This window comes from Cydia splendana, chromosome 26 (assembly GCF_910591565.1).
Source record: "Cydia splendana chromosome 26, ilCydSple1.2, whole genome shotgun sequence".
NCBI lineage: Eukaryota > Metazoa > Arthropoda > Insecta > Lepidoptera > Tortricidae > Cydia > Cydia splendana.
Genome location: NC_085985.1, coordinates 4,685,744 through 4,707,813, shown reverse-complemented (window position 1 = coordinate 4,707,813; position 22,070 = coordinate 4,685,744). Strand labels below are relative to the sequence as shown.

The window sequence follows — 22,070 nt, the reverse complement described above, 5'->3', positions numbered from 1 at the left end:
ACAAAACTTTGTTCACGGAACACTTATGGGATCACTTCGGTCTTGTTTTAAATGATGTGTACCTACATTTGTACATCATAAAAAATACTTATTTATGTATAAAAATGTAGTGATCACATTGAAAAGTCTACCTATATATAGTCTGTCAAACAACTTTGTCAGTATGAAAAGGTACCTATAGTCTGTCAAGCAACTTTGTTTGTAGAAAAAGGCACGAAATTCAAATTTTCTTGACGCCTACATTTTTTAAATTTGCCGCAAATTTTCTACTGACGGAAATGGCTTGACAGACTATTTATAAGCTTTATTATTCGTTAATTTCTCTAAATTTTCTTTGTAAATTATTACCAATATAAGTATCTGCCCAGTAAGGATTATAATTATAAATATAATGTTAAGAATTAAGATACATTTTTTGGTTTTATTTGTTTTCCTTATTTCTCAGTTTCTTTTGGATTGATTTGTTTGTCGACGAAATAAGGTATGTATTTTTCTTTTATTTTCAAATGTTTAGTTGTTGTTATGTGTTAGCCATTATTTTAATTTTAAACAAGTAAATAAGTTTCTACTGCTCTTAATTTTGTTTGCCGATTTTGTCTGATTATTTATCTTAAAAATAGCATCATATATTATAATTGAAAGCGTAAAATTTTTAATGATTTTTTACATATGCATATTCAATTACACAAACGGGTCTACCGCGATATAATTACATTGTTTTTACCCTAAATTTCGACGTCCCAGCTGAGTTGCACCACTTGCACCAGCTGTGGTCACGGAAAGACACAACTCAGCTGAAACGTCGGAATTTAAGACAATACAAAACGCGAGAGTTGAAAGTGTTTTTACATATGCCTCAACAAGAGACTAGACGTAGGTGCTTAAAATCAACGGCATTATTTTATGTTATATTGTTGGAAGAGATCCCTCAAAGGGATAAGTTCGCCTTTGTACTTCTTACTAATTGTATGTTATTTTTAATATGTCTTTTTGTACAATAAAGAGTTTACTACTACTACTACTAAATTGCTACTCCATACATTTGTTAACCGCAAGCTACAAAACAAACCACAAAAAAAAACTTGCGCCAGAACCACCAATAATACACTACTTGTAGCAAAGAATAGGTATTTTATTTAATCAGTTGTCTATATAGTATAATGGATTAACAGTGCCGTGATATTAAGATTTGTTTATAAATACAGATGCAAAGCAGCCTAGCCCAAGGGATGTTCCTGGCCGGCGCTGGCGGGCGCGGCGCGTACGCCGGCGCGGCGCTGCAGGGCCCGCTGGCGTACCTCGAGAAAACTGCCACTAACATAGGTAACTGACATTATCATAGACTTCATAGAGTAATATAAGTAAAGAAAGAGTGGTAACTCAATACATCAGTTTTCGGGGTATCCGCAGATGGTCTAAAACGCAAAATGACTAGTATAGTGTGTTGTTTTGCCTAAATCGCAATTAGTCTACATCGCAAACGGTCCAGAACGCAAAATGCCCGAATTATTTATTCCGTTTTATCTTAACTTTATAGCGATGTCGACGGAGCGCCGCTTCCGCGGGGCTCCTATTCTTTGCTGTTTGCCCTTCGGCCATTTGAAGATACCTAACGAACCTAATCTACCTAGTACCTATGTAAAATGTGGTGATATATAAATTGGGCATTTTGCGTCCTAGACCGTTTGCGATGTAGACTAATTGCGATTTAGGCAAAACAACACACTAGTCATTTTGCGTTCTAGACCATCGGTGGCTAACCCAGTTTTCTTACCAAAACGCGCGTTATTTCGTAGTCCACATCTAGCGTCATGTAGCGGAATTTATCAGTACTGCTAGTTGACAATTGATGTCTCGATGCCTGTAGTCAGTACCGTCTTTACCATAGGGGCACACGGGGCCCGTTCCCAGGGCCCCCATCCTCAGGGGGCCCCGATGGACAGACAGTAACAGTATATTTGATTACCCATAATAAATTTTTTTTTTTTTTAAAGTTTATTTATTCACTTTAAATTTTAATACAATTTTTTACATGCATGCCACTATTGGAAACCTCTAGGGTTTATGTAATAGTTGGCGAGATCGCGCGGTCCAATCCGCGTTTGCTTAATACTATTATTAATTAATACTTAATACTATTATTATTTATTACATGCTTAGTTGTGTTTCGGTAAACTTAAATTAATCTATGAATATCAAAATCTCTGCTTCTATTTTATACATTAGTCTAGACTTAGGTAGTATTTTTTTAGGATTGGCATACATTTGCCGTGATTTTCAACAATGTTAATGAGATCATACTGTAAATTCTTAGGTAAGGTGTTTAATATATATGGGAGTAGAAATTCAATTACTCTTTTACCGTATACATTGTTACTTTTTGGTGTTGTATATGAGGGTAGATAGTCTAAGGTACGTAAATTACTGGGGCGATTTTTTTTATCTAATGATGGTATGATTTCACACTCCTCTGTTACTAAGGACAAACAAAACCTATCAAAGACGTTAATAACTTTGCAATGTTTAAATAGGCCCTTTTTATCATTTTTATACTTTTCTCTAATTTTATTCGGTACAATTGTTTTCAGAAGTGCCGTTTGTAGGTTATAGATTTAAAGAAATAAAAGACCATAGTAGAAAAATGTTAGTTTAATTCGCTTTATTTACTTTCCAAAATGGCCCTAATTTTTATGTGCCCAAGGGCCCCAGCATAGTTTAAGACGGCCCAGTCTATCACTCTTGCTTATTCGATCGATAGAGAGGCAGATAAAGAAATTTCGATTTTCGCGTTTTGCGGTAGGCCACCTGTAAACAAACCGCCTTGATGCATCAATGTCATAGTAAAGACTTGTCAAAAAACTGTTTAAGGCCTAGTATGTTTAAGTTACTCTTTGGTTTACTAAACAAATTAGTGCTGCACTCTGGCGGCAGAACATTGCAGTAATACTCCCTATAATAGACAAAGGATTAGCGGCTCCGGGCCAGTTACAAATCGAAAGACTATACAAGATACAAGCTTTTGAGAAACGGGCCAACACGAGGCCAAAGAGTAATAGTATTAGTATCATGGGGCTCCTTTGGTTCCATTACAGTTCACGCACGGTTCCTGTAGACGCTTGGTTTGTTTGTTACAGACATGGTGGGGCTTGGCGACGGACGCAGGTGACGCGGCCGCGGGAGGGGCAGGGGGCGCGGCCGCGGCAGAGGACGCGGTATGTACGAATACATATGAACCACAGATTGACGCTCAAGCTTAGGGCCACTTGAACCAATCACTAACCCGGGGTTAACCGGTTAAACCTGGAGTTATAGTCGTATGGTTTTAAAATGTCGGGATCCACTTGAGAGATTACCTGACGATGAATGGCATTGTTATATTTTGTTAAACCACACCACTTAATTACCTGTGCAAAATGAAATGCAATAACATCAAAAAATTCTAAACAGATAACATCTTTACTGCTTGAAGAATAAGAGTTAAATTACAATAGCAGGTACTCGATATAGAACATAGAACCTTTTGGAAATTAAACATGAAACATAAACAAACACCAGGGCGGCCACGGCTCTGAATTCCAAAAGGTCCTATAGGTATCGAGTCCCTGCTATTGTAATTCTAACTCTATTCTTCAAGCGGTAAAGTGGTTATCTGTATGGAATCTTTTGTTGTTAACGTATTTCATTTACACACGTAATTAGCGGTTTGGTTTAACAAAAGATAACAATGCTCTTCACAGCGAGAGATTTCTCAAGTGGATCCCGATATTTTAAAACCATACGACTAAACAATGGTTACCAGTACAGTTTGACATTGGGTTAACGGTTTAACCGGTTAACCCCGGGTTAGTGGCCCTAAAAGACTAAAGGAAAGCAAATCAATGTATATTTATGAACATTTCATGAGTGCGAAAGCGCCACACTACATATGAAAACGTCACCACTTTTGAGTTTCATAGCTTGGAGTAGGTATGCGGGGACTAAGTTAATGCAAATGCCATGGAAAAATTTCACACAAAAACCGTCGTCCTAATGGGTCATCCATTAATTACATCAGATGAATTTGAAGAATTTTTGACCCCTACCCCCCTCCTGATCACATCACACCTGGTCACATTTGGCAAAACCCCTCCCCCCTGGTGTGACGTAACATATTTGGCAATTTGTGGTTTTCAATTAAATCAACAATTTTAATTAGTTTTTATTATTTTAACAAAAATAAAACATTATTGACTAATTCATTGTTAGAAATTTATAGCACGGCGAAGCCTATTATAGTGTAAATAACATTATTTGCGGTATTTGACACATTATGACTGACGTATATAGAGATGTAACTAACGCAAATCGATTGTCACAGCAAGCGATTACGATTGGATGGCACGTAGACTGAGGTATCGAATTGTGACGTATAATGAATTTTTATTTGAGATTTAAATAAAGCTAGAATTATATGGTTTTCCCGCAAGCTACCCGTCGGTCGGTGTATTTAATACACCGACCGAGTAGGTCGCACCCATTGTCAAAATTGAAACTAACTGGGGATCTATTTTAAAGTTTATTTATGTTATTTCTGTGTCAAATTTGTTGTCTGTTAAGTGACGATAAATATATCCATATTTACAGTTAATTATCCACCTTTTCCTTATTTTCATTAAAAGAAAAATGAAAAATTCATATCGATTTACTTAGACGACTACCGATTCATAACGGTGGTGTCCGGCCAACCCTAAAATTAAAAAAAAAAGACGTAGAACGTAAACGTTCGCAGTGCAGTTGTTTTCCTTTGTGATTTCGATGTGCAAAACATTTTACGTAGTATTGCTGTTGTGAGTGACAGACGTCAAATACCGCAAATAATGTTATTTACACTATAGGAATAAAAATACATCCATAATAATAATTATCATTGCAAAAACTAGTTATTTAACTATTAACAGCGAATAAAAAAATCTAAACCATTTTCGGTTACAGATGTAGTTAAAGTGACGTCACAAAGTTTGTGACTCCCCCCTCCCCCTTGTCACATTTTCTTGACCATTTCCTCCCCCCCCCCCTCTAATTATCTAAGTATCGTATGTGGGCGGACTGGGCGGATAGAGTAGAAGTAGATAAGTAGAGCACTACTTTTTGCATTGATATATTTGCAGGGCGAGGCGCATCCCCCGAGTATGGCGGCAGCATGACGCCGCCGTAGCGCCCCCTCCCGGCGCGGCGGCGACACACGCACACTCGCTCGACATCACCTCGCTATGTTGGCTAACTTGTTTTCTAAGTTTTTTTTATATAATTGTGATCTGAGCCATAAAGTTTGGAGGAATCCGGCGATAGGATATATACTTGGTGAAGCAGATCTTGTCGGTAGAAAAGGCGGCAAATTTGAAAAATGTAGGCGCGAAGGGATAGCGTCTCATAGAAAATTTGAGTTTCGCGCCTTTTTCTACTGACAAGATTTGATTGACCATCTATACATATCTAATAACCCCTTTTATTGTTTTTTTTTTTAACAATGACTTAGATACTATAGATGGTCAAGCAAATTTTGTCAGTAGAAAAAGGCGCAAAATTCAAATTGTCTCTCTTCGCCTACATTTTTCAAATTTGCCGCCTTTTCTACTGACAAGATCTGCTTGAACAACTATAGCTCAACCAAAAACGACCTGGACTTAATTATTGGTTTAGGTTTTAACATCAACAAACAACCAACAGACAATTCAACTTGCCCATCCTCCGAAAAAAAACTATTATTTTAGACACGTATTAATAGGGAATATTAGGCAAAGCTCTGCGTAGGTGGCACCACTAGCACATACAGTAAACAAACCTCATTGACATCATCAAAGACACATCATGCGTCTAGTGACGCATGTGATTGACCTAGTGGTCAATCATATGGCCTACCGTGAAACACGACAGTCGAAAGTTCGGCTTCGGCCTCTCTATCACTCTTGCTTATTCGATCGATAGAGAGGCCACCAGGCCACCTGTAAACAAACTGCTTTGGTGCATCAATGTCATAGTGAAAACTTGTCAAAAAACTGTTTAAGGCCTAGTATGTATAAGTTACTCTATGGTTTACTAAACAAATTAGTGCTGCACTCTGGCGGCAGAACATTGCAGTAATACTCCCTATTACGTTTATCAGTTTATGATCACAATTAACACCCCAGTTAACCACAAAATATGTGGAAAGACCGTTACGGTATATTTATCGGCAAAAGCTATTTTTTTACAACTAGCGAGGTAATGTAAAGCGTTCATCACATTCCAAATCACTACTTATATTATAATCAGATAAATTATAAACTGTAAAAATACCTATGTAACGGAACCGCACTGAGCATTTTTTTACGGCGAGTGGCATATTAATAAGGCTATTTGAGACCCGTGGGGTTATTTGGAAACGCATTGAATGTTAATACCGTAAAACGGGGTGACTTGAACTCTTCGATTTTTCTTTATTTTGTTTTTAACAGTTTACCAAAACTTATCAATATAGCTAACTAGGTAAGAATTATAACTAACTAAAACTAATAATGATCGAGTACGGTTTTTAACTGACAAACGTACGAGTATCTCTACCAACGCCGATTAAAAAGTAAAATAGAATCGGGTAAATCGAACGTAATGTCCCTTATTCATAAAACTTTACGGGCCTGATTAGTTAAATTATGTTGTATCCCTTTCTTACAATTACATAAGCCATAATGACAGATAAGGACAAACTATTATTAGCTAATTGAGGTTTGTGGCGCGTTTATGAATAACGTAAGTCCCGACTGGTGTTTTTAATAAACGATTTGAAACGAAGTTGAGTAGAGTCGGACCAAGAATAGTCTGCAGCGGATTTGATAGCCCACGCAGTGCAAGTGTCATTTATACGTCATAATTTCATAGAAGTTTGACGTTTAAAATAACACGTGCACTGCGTGGGCTATCAAATCCGCTGCGGATTTTTCATGGACTGACTCTAGCTCCTTATTTTCAATAAAATCACCCCGAATCAGGTAGGTACCATTTTAAATGCTAATTTCGTTTCCTGTTGTTTCAAATAACCCCAGGGGAGGGGTCACATTCTCGACCACACATTTTAACCCTATACCAGGCTGACAGTTCAAAAATGACAATCGAATTTCAGTCTTACTGATCGAAAATAGAACACATGTTTGAAATGCCGTATGTGGGAAGTATATATCCCTTAGCCTGGTTAAGGGTTAAAATATTCGTCGTTGCGACAAGTTATACTTTTGTACACTTCACAACAGTTGCAGACGTTGCAGTGTCTTCTAAAAACCATTTCAAGTTCACATTATTTACATTATTGCTACTATATATTATATAGAAACTGTCGTATCACTTCGATATTATTTACCTAATGGGTAAATTATGTGTTGCAATGTTTAACAGAATATAACTATTTCTTGCACATAGTTACACTTATGATTATAACCAATGAGCTAACTATTACCAGCTATTACTTACTGAATTTCCGGCATTATTAAGATGCAATAAATGTCCTATGCATAATCACTTGTATAAAATAGGATTAAGACATGTAAAATGGGGTGAGTTAGCCAACGAATTACCAATTATTCAATTTGTATACCCGTATTTATCATTATTTTCCGGGATCGAATAACTCAATGTAATGAAGAAAATATTTATTAAGTATAATACTTTTAAGACTAGCTAGGTGTCTAAGTAGCCCCGTTTATACTAATGGCTAATGTCACCCCATTTTACAAAAGCAACAGCAACAAATAATATAAATGTCGCAGCCATTTGGTTAAGTTAGCCAGCTAATCAGTCGCCTAGGCCGATAGAAAATCACCTTGACATATGGGCCTATGAAAACTTAAAAACTTAAAGAAATGAAATGAAATAAAATAATAATAATTAATACATCACAACACCTTATAAAACAAAGTCCCTCGCCGCGTCTGTTTGTATGTTCGCGATAAACTCAAAAAACTACTGAACCGATTTTCATGCGGTTTTCACCAATCAATAGAGTGATTTTTGAGGAAGGTTTAAATGTATAAATTGTTAACCCGTGCGAAGCCGGGGCGGGTCGATAGTTTACAATGAAATATTAACCAAAATAACTAAATGACTACACGACGTTCAGCCCTATTACACCACGGTGACAGGTGCGACAATTATCGACATCACTGTTACTGACGTCACAGGCCTCCATAGCCTACGGTAACCGCTTACCATCGGACGGGCGGTGTGCTTGTTTACCACCAACATATTAATTTTAAAAAAAAACTCCATTATATCGCCAATAAATAAGTACTTATTTTGCGAAGCTAATGACAATTGTCACAAGAAACACGACAATTGTCACGAAATTCCAACACAGAACTCATTTCCTGTCAAGAATTACCGAAAGTTCTAATAAATCGTGAGACAATTGTCATCATCATCATCATAAACTTCGCTAGCGAAATACCAGTTTTTTGCCGTTTTAATAATAAAGTTTTTTTAAATAATTCAATGATGGTGGCAAACAGGAAGCCCATGGATGCCTGTGACGTCAGCAACAGTGACATTTGTCGAATTGTCGCACCTGTCGCCGTGGTGAAATAGGGGCCGGCATCTCGTTAAACGTTGCGATCAATGACTTGGCTGGTTGTTCTTCAGCCAACTAATTACAGCTTGGCAAAAAAGAGTAGAAATTAAAAAGTGGAAACACTGTAGTGCCGTCCCGTTTTCTTATATAAATTGGTTTGAAAGGGACGACACTACAGTGTTGCCACTTTTTAATTTCTACTCTTTTTTGCCAAGCTGTAGCTGGCTAATTTAACCAGTTGGCTGCGACATAAACATAACAATATAAAAATTATCTAGTCCCAAATACGTATAGGTAAAAAGAAGATGATATCGGTAAGGATTGATATTTACCAACGTCAGGTAATTATCAGGGAAATGCTACCTACTATTAAGTCATTACAGTGTATTCTTAAGCAATATATCATGCACTCATTCGAATAAATATTAATATGAAAAGCTGTGTTTTCTTTATAACATTTAAAACATTTTGCGTTTTGTATACTTATTTTTCACTTAAGGCGTGCTTTTCCCGTACGAGCTAAGCGAACCAGTTTTTTGAATCCATCGGAAATATAAGAAACAATGTTTTAAAATTGTGAAAAAAATATATCTTATACTTAAGGATCTGGCAGATATGTTTTGGATCTCAAAAACATGATTAGATAAACTTTGCTCGATAGAAAAAAATTCCAAAGTTACGCCTTTTTTTAACAATAAATCAATCTCAGAGCTACAATACAAACTTTTTTGACTTGTTTTTTACATAAATGTATAGGTAATAAGATAATCTAGATGATTTGGATCACTTTGTCTCGGTAACATCATTAAAATAATTTCTATGTTTCAATACCTACTAAATCCGCAACCGCCATCACTCGCGAACGCACTTACGCCCTCTTCAGTCGCGCGGCAGCGCTTGTAGAGGACGGACCTGCGTCAGTGTGTTCCGCGCGGTCACGTGATTTTAACATTTACAAACAATGGGAAACAAAGCATATGAAACGTAAGAAAAAGTCACTAAGTGCTATAAAAACACACTTTCTGATAACAGAAGCATCTAATACTTTACGAGGTGCTTGAAAGCGCCTAGCTTTCCTACATCAACAGTTAAAATATTTCAGTATTTTCACTAGGTCAGCAACCAATTTCAATGTAGGTAAATAATATTATATTCCTAGATAATATAATTGTGAGTATGTAAGAATGATATATTTACAGTATTTCACCTTTACTGATATACCTACGTCCGATCTGCAAAATGATTACATTCCTTCGTGCTCTTTGACTCCTTTGAAAATCAGAAATTATTTATTTGGATTGATACAGTATGGGGATGTTACAATATATGTATAGTGTTACGCTTTTAGTATGAGGGTGCCGAAGGCGCCCGGCTTTGGATCGCATGCAATGCGCCACGCCCGTCAAGCGTGCAAATTCATCATCATAATCATAAATTTAAATAAATATAAAATGTCAAATTGAAATAATTGAAAAAATTACCCTAATAGGCATATCGCAATACAATTATTTAAGTACTAAATACATATCACTAATTTTAATATTTGACCACGGTCGACATGAATTAAATATAATTGAGAGTTCAAGGTACAGGCAGTTCATCTTGCGCTTGGTTGTATTAGTCTTGTTCGAGAAACTGAACACGGTGAAAAATAGAGATAATACTCCTAAAAATACGTGTGATACCTCATTAGATTCGTCATAATGCCTAGAAAAATGCATTCGAAGCGTGTAGTAGCACACACAAAATATCAAAAGTTATAAGCAAAAAAAGGGGGAAAAAGTAGAGATCTTTAATTTCCCCAATATCTCAAAAAGTATTCATATTACGGTGCGAGATGGGTGGGGGGTGCTCGACCAAATGTCATAGAGGGCCCCAAGACAAAACAAAGTGCATTTAAAAATTTTCAAAATGGCCGACTTTTTGTTTAATTTTTTTTAAGTTGGTCCGAGCGCGCTGAGATTTGACATGCGGCGAGCTTGGGGGCCCAAGATTACCATGTGAAAAAAAATTTTTGGAAAAATCCAAAATGGCGGCGGACACGGGCCAAATTCAAATTTCCAAGTAGGTTAGGCGAGCCCGAAGGGCGAGCTTCAGGCTGGGAGGCCGAAGGCCGACCCCGCGGAGGGCCGTTAGGCCCGGAGCTTTATCTCGAATGTCCAAGCATGCTCCACCCCCAGTAATTTTGGGCGAGGCCGAAGGCCGAGCTGCGGGAATGACGAACAAAGCAAAATCCTATACAAAAAGTGTGTTAAGCGAGCCCGAAGGGCGAGCTTCAGGCAGGGAGGCCAAAGGCCGACCCCAGTGGATGGCCGAAGGCCCGGAGCCTCCACCCCGACTCCGAAAACGCGAGGCCGAAAGCCGAGCTGCGTGAATGCAGTTCCTCCAAACGTCCTACAAAGTCAACTTTCTTGATAAGCGGAGCCGGCGGGCCGAAGGCCCGACAGCGAAGCGTCAAGGCTCGCGAAGGCCGAAGGCCGAGCTCCGCGTTGGGCCGAAGGCCCGAAGCGTCACACGTGAGGAGGAAGTTGGAGCTGAAACACGACCCAATAGGAAAAGTTACGATTTCCCAAGCACGCGAGGCCGAAGGCCGAGCTGCGGGAATGAAGTTCTCGCATGCGGATCTTTTCTTTCTATCAAAAGTACAACTTTATTTATTTCTCCCTTTGGAAAACAAACTACTACACAACAATAACAACAGCAGGAATGGACTGCTACCAACAATGTGGGTTAGGTTAGGTTAGAACTGCGACCCTCACAGGAACAGACTGCTACCAGAAAAGTGGGTTGGGTTAGGTTAGAAATGCGACCCTCACAGAAACGGACTGCTACCAGAAAAGTGAGTTAGGTTAGGTTAGGTTAGAACCGCGACCTTCACAGAAACGGACTGCTACCAGAAAAGTGGGTTAGGTTAGGTTAGAACTGCGACCCTCACATAACCAAGCAAGCGCAGCGTAGGACGTCCACCCACAAGATGGACAGACGACCTTGTTAAGGCCGTCGGAAGACGCTGGATGCGGGTCGCTTCCGACCGGAATGGAGGTCCAAGGGGAAGGCCTATGTTCAGCAGTGGACGTCTTATGGCTGAGATGATGATGATGAGTCAGTTACAACTTAATTAAAAAATATATATATAATGTACTTAATAAAATGTAGGTACCATCGGTGCGCGAGTTTGACTCGCACTTAATTGAATTATTTTCTTGAAAACATTGTTTCGTTAAAATTGTGTGATCATTAAAGTAGGTATAAAGTCGATAGGTATTGTAAACAATAATTTATTAAGTTAGGCAACAAAAGTATTGGAAATTGTGATAATGAGACCCACCAAAAACATTTTCATGTAAAATGTTGCCAAGACGAAACCATAAGGCTTGCACTGACAAAAAGTTATCAGAAATATACTTTGAAACTGTTTTTTTTTAAGTACTACTGATCAGTAACACTAACAACGTTTTAATTTCACGGCAGCGTTATTGAGTTAAAGGAATCTGTAAAGTAAAATTATTGTAGGTTAATATTCTTTATAAATAGAACCCTTAATTGACCGTCTCCTTTAAAATTGTTACTTTCCTTTAGGTACTTTAACTGGGAACTAGGAACACGCTGCCATGAAATTAAAACGTTCTTTACTGATCAATAATAAGTACATATGTCTATATACAAATAATAATTCTACATGAAATGATCAGAAATACGTAATGCAAAAAATACATACGTACATATACAATAAAAACTCTATAACGTGACCATTTTCCGGTCTAGTTAAAATACTGCCATCATAAGATCATTATACTGTGACCCGTCTGCTATGTTTACCGTGCGCGGCGCGCGCTCACGATCTCGGCGAGCGGGTCGCGGGACGCGCGGGCGGGGCTTCACGGTTTGCCGCGCACCTCACCCCCTCAGATTCGTTGATGAGTCGAATCATATCGCCTTAAAAGTGAACCACATTTACCTTTTTTCGAAACTCCATCAACTTTTGGGTTAGGTATTTGTACTCAGAATCACGATGACTATCGATTTAAAAAGAAAAAGATGTCAGTTTTGTAACGCATTTTCACATACATTTTGTATGGACCGTTACAAAACTCACATCCAAAATTTGTATGAAAAACTGGGGACACTTTTTTTCTTTGTCCCATTCAATAGTACTCGTCTTTCTGAGTCTAAATAACTCAAAAGTTGGTTTTTCGAAAAAAAGTAAATGGTACCATTTTTTCTGAAAACCCCCTTATAACGCGACGCGAAATTATTTGACCAGTGTAACCTGTGTCGAAACTTTGGTTAATAAAGGTACCTTCGTACTGAAGTGCTCGCATGCGGATCTTTTGATTCTAGCAAAAGTACTACTTCATTACTTTTTAGGGTTCCGTACCTCAAAAGGAAAAAACGGAACCCTTATAGGATCACTCGTGCGTCTGTCTGTCTGTCTGTCTGTCCGTCTGTCACAGCCGATTTTCTCCGGAACTACTGGACCAATCAAGTTGAAATTTGGTACACATATGTAAGTTTGTGACCCAAATACGGACATGTAACGTAAACAAATGAATTTTAAACATGGGGGCCACTTTTGGGGGGTAAATGAAAAAATGAAAAAAAATAATTTTTCAAACTATATCATGTTACATATCAAATGAAAGAGCTTATTGTAAGGATCTCAAATATATTTTTTTTATAATTTTCGAATAAACAGTTTAGAAGTTATTCAAGAAAATAGGCAAAAAATGACCCCCCCCCCCTTATGTCCGAAACTACTGTCTTAAATTTTTTTAAAAATACATTAAATAGGTCTATACCTATAGATGACAGGAAAACCTATTAGAAATGTACAGTCAAGCGTGAGTCGGACTTAATTACAGTTTTTGATCCGACCCCTACGGATTTTTTAAAGAGATTTCACTCACGTTTCACATAGATATGAGCGCCGATAGGCATTTAGCCGGCGGCGGCGCACCGGTCAAAATCGTTCGGCGGCGGCGGCGAATCGGCGGCGTGGCCTTGAAACACCTTTGATTAATGAAAAACTAATTCAAACTAAAATTTTACCGAAAAAACATGGTTTTGCTGTAAGAAAGCTATAAAATAAGTGAATTTTTCAATTACAAGCAAAATTGATTGAATAAAGCGTACCTTTATTCAAAAAAAGTTTTATATAGCATAAACGGTATCGCGCCGATCGCGCGGCAACAGTGGCGGTCTTAATCTTGGCAAGGCCCTGGCCGGAAGATCTTTGCGAAGCCCTTATCTTTTGTGCTAAGTAAAAAGTAGCGGATTCCAAAGAGCCGAAGTGAGGAAAATTCAAGCTCCGTCATTAGCCAATATCAACCCAACAAACCGATTTATGTCAAAAAGTGAGGCCCAAGGCCGAGCTCCAACTAAAACCGTAGACCTGATTCCGACGCCTTCCCATGCGAGGCCAGAGGCTGAGCTGCAGGTAAGCATACAGCTTAGAATCGAACGCCAAATATGAGCTTGGCTGACGCCCGAATGCCCGGAGCGCCTTTTACGGTGCGCTTCTATGTGAGGCCGAAGGCCAAGCTGCAAGAGAGCAGAGCTTGGAATTGAACTATTGGTCCAGTGTAAGCAATTCCGAACCGATAAAGACCGAGGCCATAGTGTTAAAGACCTGGAGCTTTTCTGCAGGTGCATTCGTGTGAGACCAAAGGCCGTGCTGCAGTGAAGCTAAGATCGGAGAAGAACCAATGACCAGGCATTTTAAAAGCGAGCCCGAAAGTTAAGCTCCAAACAGGGCCGAAAACTTATGAGGTTCCGATAGCGTCTTCTATGCGAGCGATGCGAGGCCAAAGATTGGGCTGTAAGAGAGCAAATTTTGAAATTTGAACAATGGCCAAGCTTAAATGAGTAATTTCCGATGCCCTTCCGTGCGAAGCCAATGGCCGAACCTTTGGGCGTGAAAAGGCTTAATATCTGAAATTAACCCTTTTACACCTTTTAAAGACAATCAAACCATGCTTGCAATGATTAAATTCGCGGTGAATGACGGATGAGCTAGCCAGCTGACAAAATTAGTAATTTCGTTGCCCTAACACTAGCAGCGCGGTTACCAAATAGAAAAGTTTGAGTTTACCATCAATATTTTTGAATTATATGGACCTAAAATACCTTTTGAATGTCTATAAGCTATTCAGAGTAGCGCCGTTAAACATCTAAACTAGATAAAATATATATTATCTGATTCTGAAAGTAGTAGTATCTAACAAGGTCACGCCGATGCCACGCCGATAGGGCAGCGTCGGCGGCGGCGGCGCGAAAATTTTGTCGGCGGCGGCGGCGCGCCGGCGCGGCGCTCATATCTAGTTTCACATAAAAAATACATTGTTAACAGTGCCGGATTACTTAGAGTAGTAGTTTTCTTAGAGTAATTGGTGATAATTTTCTGATAAGATAATCATTTTAAATATTTAACGGTCTTACCTACTTACGAGTAATTGTAAGGTCAAATTAAAAATAATGTTTAAAAAAAAATGTTAAATTGAGAGCTAGCTCAAAGTTTTTTGTACTCGTCGACTTTAATGGTTGAATTAATAAAGACTTTGTAACCAATAAGCAAAACAAGCACGTGCTTACGGCACCACGTTCAGGGGGGGCACCAAAATGCCAGGTTGAAAAAGGTGAACAAATTTTAAAATTAGGGACAGACACATCGTTTTTACCACACGATTTTTTTAGCTGTCCAAAGGCTAATTTGCAAAAATAATGGCGCGTAATTCTTTGGGAAACAATCGGTAGCAGTAGAAGAGTCGTGATTACATGCATAGATTCGATTTCAACCCACTCTTTTGCGGTTCGGCGTTAAGTCTTATGCGAGGCCTTCTGCCTTACGGCAAAGTTGATCTTCTGCCTTAATTACACTTGGGCGTGGATCCAAATCCAAGCTTTCCTCTTTCGCAGCTGGGCCTACTGCCTTTCTCACACTTCGTCAATTCAATTCCAAGCTCTGCTTTCTTGCATATTTTATGCATGAAAATAACCTCGCTGAGACCCTTAAATATCGAGCCCTATGCGAAGCTAGGCTGATAGAAAACTGTCCCATCCCTTCTCTGTATGAAATCCTGGATTCGCGCCTGGTTGGGACTAAAACTAAAATTGCGTTTTTATATCGAAAAATTTTGCTATAAATGATAAAGGTGACATTCGGGTGGCGACTGCAGCAACATTACTCTGTTGCAACGTTACTGCTGCAGTACTGTCAACTTCCGTGATAAAATGATGTGACTGATTTCCATACTAAAAGTAAAAATGTACAACTGTCTATCATATTGCGTTTTTATATCGAAAAATTTCCGCGCTCGCTTCGCTCGCGTTTCTATTACTTTCTAAGCTATGATAAAGGTGACATTCGGGTGGCGACTGCAACAGCATTAGGTACTCTGTTGCAACATTACTGCTGCGGCACTGTTAATTTTCGTTATAAAATGATGTGACTGATTTCCATTCTCAGCTGTAATGCGGCAATGAACTTCTCTCAATTTACCAAAAAATCAATGTAATCTTGATGACCCTAGGGAGAGGGGGCACCTAGAAATGCTTAGGGCATCAAAATATCTTAATCCGTCACTGATTGTTAAAAATTGTGTAATATACGGAACCCTTGGAACGCGAGTCCGACTCGCACTTGGCCGGTTTTCTCTTTGGAAAACAAACTACTACACAAAAGTTACAGCACCAACAACATCAACTACTTACAACACGCACACCGCGGGCAGTGGGGAGACACTCCTGACTTCGGTCGAACTCGGCTCCGTTCGGCTCAGCATTGCTCCGTGCAATTAGAGTCGGACTAAGAAAAGTCTTCAGCGGATTTGATAGCCTCCGAAGTGCAAGTGTTATTTATACGTCATAATTTCGTAGAAGTTTGACGTTTAAAATAACACTTGCACTGCGTGGGCTATCAAAATCGCTGCAGACTTTTTTTGGTCTAACAAAATTAGGGTTGGCACCACTTGATTTCCTTTTGCGTGCACGACCACAGATAAGATAAACACTTGAATTTTGACAACCTAAATAGCCGAAAGGGATAGTGCCATATATTAGAAAGGGATAGCATGATTCGACCCTGAATCGCTGTCAAACTTCGGGTTTGTAGGAAGTGTCCTTTCTGTACGGTAGTACTATTAATTCTTCTGTGCCGTGGGGCCCGCTCGGGCCCCACGCACAATGCAACCGACTAGTTGCACCAATTAAGGTGTAATGACAGAGAAAGATGCTCGCAAGTTGCGAAATTCTGTATTCGCGGTAGGCCCACAGGCCACAGGGATGCGTCACCCTTGGTTTGCAATTTTATTGTTTTATTTCGAAAAACAAACATTCCGTATCGGTCAATGTTCGCTATTCAGCCCTGCTAAGCTAACTTAGCGGTAACTCAAATGAAAATTGAAAGCAAACGTGTACCTTAAGCTCTTTATCTGAAAGTCCCATTTTCAATATCATTCGTTTTGATATACCTCCTTTTAGCTTAGAGCTCCGTCCCACTGACGTCGGCCTACCGCGAGCCACGTTCGACGTGTTGCCCCCCTGTCACACTTACGTACAAATTTACAAGTGCAACAGAGAGGCAACACGTTTCTGCAGGATCCCGTTTTAGTAACGTTCACACGAGCTTTCTGTTTGCGTGCATACTTACTACTAATAATGAAACCGGCCAAGTGCGAGTCGAAGTCGCGCACGAAGGGTTCCGTACCATTACGCAAAAAACGGCAAAAAATCACGTTTGTTGTATGGGAGCCCCACTTCAATATTTATTTTTTTCTGTTTTTATTAGTATTTGTTATAGCGGCAACAGAAATACATCATGTGTGAGAATTTCAACTGCCTAGCTATCACGGTTCATGAGATACAGCCTGGTGACAGACAGACGGACAGTGGAGTCTTAGTAATAGGGTCCCGTTTTTAACCTTTACGTACGGAACCCTAAAAACGGGATCCTGCAGAAAACCGTACCCGCAAAAAATTGGATGTCAGTGTAAAAGAGCTCCTAGGAGGGCATGGACAGTATTGACAAGCTAACTGGATCAGAGTATTAGTGCATATCCGGCATATCCGCCCCCGATGTACGCTGCCGCGATGCTGCTCCTCGCGCTGCTGTGCGCTGCGCTCCTGCGGCCCGCGCACTGTCAGAAACATGAACATAACGAGACTCACACACAGTGTAAACATTCAACCTCAATTGAAACACAGGCAAGTCATATCTACTTTTATTATGGACTCGCTAAATACCGTCGTAACCATTCACCGTCGACACGACTCGAAGTTATTTCGCCCGACCTTCAGACCACGTTCGATAAACCACATATATACTATAACGTTATATACGGCAGCTGTATGATGGTGATGTGTTCCGGTCCAGACGCAGCGACTCTCACGATGTTCAGAAACGGGAACACATTACCCACAGAACACTTGAATGATACCGCAATAAAGTGGTTCGAAAGGAAACCAGACCTGCAAATATCGGAATTCGTCTGTACCGACATTGGTTCTACCTATAATAGTAGTTTAATCATTAGAGTGATACCTAACATTAATTTACGGGCACAAGACGAAACGATTACCCCATTTGCTGTAAGTAATATTGAGTTTTATATTTATACCAGCCCTTGTTATTTTATCGAGTATCGAGAGAATACGCAAGTGTATTGTTCTGGCCCACGTAAGGTTAATCTAAGCGGCCATATTGAAGGACAATCCATCGGTTCAACAGAACTTGTCGACGAAACTACAGTCAAATTAATAAAAACCATTGGATTAGGATTAACAGTAATTAACTGCAGGGACAATGAATCTGAATATATGAACACAGTGCGTGCTTTAGTGGTGCCAAGGGTGCGAATCACGTCACCAATTATTGGCAACATTATACCGATACAAGTAAATGGACAATCTCGGTATAAAATAAAATATGGACAAACTTTTGAGATCATTTGTTCCGGGCCGGACGCTGAAGAACTTAAAATAGAATTATGGAACATCGCTGCTAATAATGGTGAAGATGTACAACATTCAGTTCTGGTAACGGTGAATGATACTACAATCAAGTCCGTTATAAACAGTGCCTTATTACCAATGCGCCGGCAAACTGCAATAAAAAATATATTTAAAGTATCCATAGTTCCTCGTGACGTAGAGGATTTCCACTGCGTGTCCTATAACATGAAGCTTCTCAACTGTACATGGACTGCGATTGGCCATGTCAATTCCACTTTGTCTTATGTTAAACACGGAATTTTGACCCATATTAGTGAAAAACCGACATTACAGACAAAGGACAATAAAGTTTGCTTGTTGCAATATGAAGACAATGATATAGCAAGCACGGAGCTGCTTTCATTCAATCTGCAGTCATGCAACTACATCGCTTGTGCTAACCAATTATTCCAATACAACCACACGTCGATCGTAAAGCTTGGCCCTCCCAATAAATTAACAGTAGAAGTTGAATCTACACCACACCACGTCCTGCTTCAATGGGATAGAGATTTCATTAACATAGGCGATCATATGTTTACCGCTGAAAGGGACTTTCATCACAAAGTCCAGTACTGGTACTCCAATATCGGTCCCCAGGAAGTAAACTCCTCGCTGGTGAAATGTGCCAAGAATTTCTGCAAAATCGAGCTATATTCGCTCTGTCCGGGCGTCTACGACGCTCGCATATCTCACAAGTTAAAAACAGCTGGAGAAGAATTCTGGTCAGATCCCGGCTCCGTCACTTTCCACACAAGCTTTGATAACGACAATGGAAAGCGAGAGGATCCTAAATGTCTGGGGCTTAAGACACCAGATGTGATGATGTATTTAGTTCGAGAATTTAAAAAAGACGTACACGTCGATATGCCAGACATGGGAGAGAAGATCCGCTCGTCGAAGAAGAAACCTGCAAGCATACGTAATTTCCTAAAGAAACCTATAAAGATAAGCCGTAAATAATCTATATACATCTAGGGAGTATTACTGCAATGTTCTGCCGCCAGAGTGCAGCACTAATTTGTTTAGTAAGCCATAGAGTAACTTAGGCCCCGTTCGCACGGCAGCTTTTTCAACGCGCGTTAAAAAAGCGTTTGAATGACACAAATGGATAACCATGTATGTATTCACACGAAGGCGGTTTTTAAGCGCGGCGCTTTTTTATCGAGCACTGTTCGATTTTCGGCGTTGAGCGTTGGCGTCAAATTGAATAGACCATACGGAAATCCGTGTATCTGTTCTCACAAGCGTTGAAAAAGCGCCGGCGCTGCTGTCAGTTGGCTGTCAAGTGTCAATTTTTGGTGTCAATCGTCAAGATTATTATTAGTTTCACCTTAAAAATGTCAACTTATGCTTACAAATTCCTGAAATATTCAAGCTATATTCAAATAATACGTCGTAATAGCAAATAAAGTATGGCTTTGCTGAGATGCGTACGTGTCAGTACGACTCACAAGTGATTTTTAAGCGTTCATATGAACACAAATATTGGAAACGGTAAAAAAGCGCCAACGTCGGGTTTTAACGCAACGCTTTTTAAGCTGTCGTGCGAATGGGGCCTTACACATAAGGTAAACGTACTGGTACTCAACGCGGTACCAGTCAAAGAATATAATACTTACTCACTAGGGTCCCATACAACCATTTCCAGTCGCCGTTACGACGCGGTGTTGACACATCTTGTGTCGACACCGTCTGTTTCGGTCACAATTCCAGTCGCAGAGTCGTCGCCGTGTCGACACAGTTACCAGAAATGGGGAAGGGTCGACACATGACACAAAGTGACATAAAGTGTGGTCGCCGTGTGCACACATTGTTTCGGGTTTGCGACTACTTTATGCCAAAATCATTCGTTCATTCGTTCATTTTGTTCCTGTCAAATGGAAACTGTCAGATGGAAAAATACTTAAATAAAAATAAGTGACATTAATACGCCATCTCTAAAACGGATTACAAGACGTAAATATATATATTGTTTGCATTTATATTACAATATGACTTAAATTATTATGGGGAATTAAACTGCTCGAGTGATTTGATAAACTAAGTGTAATATAATCAACGCGCCACCACATTGTTGTAGTTTAGCCGGAAATGAAATTGTTTACTTCTCAGTGCCTGTGTTCATAACTATATTATTTGAAGCATTTTTAGTACTTCGATGCGTATACTATACTTAAATAACAGAAATAACGCTTTACATACTACCAAACTTGTTAATTATGATGTATAAATATGGTTTAAGGCTGAGAAATATTGCAGTCACAAAGTAGTTGCAATGTTTCGACTTTGTGTCGACTCTGTGTTGACACATGACACGCGCTGTCAAAAGTAATAACAAAGTTACTGGATTTGCAAAATGGCTCCTTGTGTTGATTTGTTTTCAGATATTCTCAAAGTGTAAAAATGCCGTGGTGAGAGATGGGCATTAATCGATTAACTGTTTATTCGACTAATTAATGGAATAAAAAAAGTTAATTCTCAAATTTTAATCGCGATTAGTTTAGTCGACCTAACATAGATTGAAATTGAATTAATCTGAATATTAATCGAATAAATTATCGATTAAATCTCGATTGAAAGTTGACAGGGGGCCATTTTTGTACGTAAAAATAATAGAAATGTCTTGCATGCAGATGGTAGCAAAACACTTTGTCATAAAAGTCGAGATGGGTGTCGATATATAGGTTTTAGGGAGTGCCGATTTCGAAAATAATGATCATTTTGGAATCCGAAATGGCGGCCATGCACTGTGTCATAAAAGTCGTCATGGATGTCGTTTTATACGTTTTAGGGGGCCCCAATTTTGAAAATGATGACCATTTTGGAATCCAAAATGGCGGCCATGCACTATGTCATAAAAGTCGTCATGGGTGTCGTTTTATAGGTTTTAGAGGGCGCAGATTTAGAAAATGATGATCATTTTGGATTCCAAGATGGCGGCCATGCACTATGTCATAAAAGTCGTCATGTATGTCGTTTTATAGGTTTTAGGGAGCCCCGCTTTCGAAAATGATGACCATTTTGGAATCCAAAATGGCGGCCATGCACTATGTCATAAAAGTCGTCATGGGTGTCGTTTTATAGGTTTTGGGGGGCGCAGATTTAGAAAATGATAACCATTTTGGATTCCAAAATGGCGGCCATGCACTATGTCATAAAAGTCGTCATGGGTGTCGTTTTATAGGTTTTGGGGGGCGCAGATTTAGAAAATGATAACCATTTTGGATTCCAAAATGGCGGCCATGCACTATGTCATAAAAGTCGTCATGGGTGTCGTTTAATAGGTTTTAGAGGGCGCAGATTTCGAAAATGATGACCATTTTGGATTCCAAGATGGCGGCCATGCACTATGTCATAAAAGTCGTCATGTATGTCGTTTTATAGGTTTTAGGGGGCCCCGCTTTCGAAAATGATGACCATTTTGGAATCCAAAATGGCGGCCATGCACTATGTCATAAAAGTCGTCATGGGTGTCGTTTTATAGGTTTTGGGGGGCGCAGATTTAGAA

General features: G+C 39.4%; 2 long non-coding RNA genes across 2 annotated transcripts; both read left to right on the top strand.

The window, feature by feature from the left end:
• Positions 1-1,187: 1,187 nt before the first annotated feature.
• On the top strand, positions 1,188-5,468 carry LOC134803473 (uncharacterized). The gene is made up of 3 exons (XR_010145984.1): positions 1,188-1,323; positions 3,135-3,212; positions 5,148-5,468. It is a non-coding gene; the product is annotated as an uncharacterized LOC134803473 (long non-coding RNA).
• Positions 5,469-5,782: 314 nt separating this feature from the next.
• LOC134803159 (uncharacterized) lies at positions 5,783-8,654 on the top strand. Its single transcript, XR_010145948.1, has 3 exons — positions 5,783-6,812; positions 6,972-8,119; positions 8,590-8,654. It is a non-coding gene; the product is annotated as an uncharacterized LOC134803159 (long non-coding RNA).
• Positions 8,655-22,070: the final 13,416 nt, after the last annotated feature.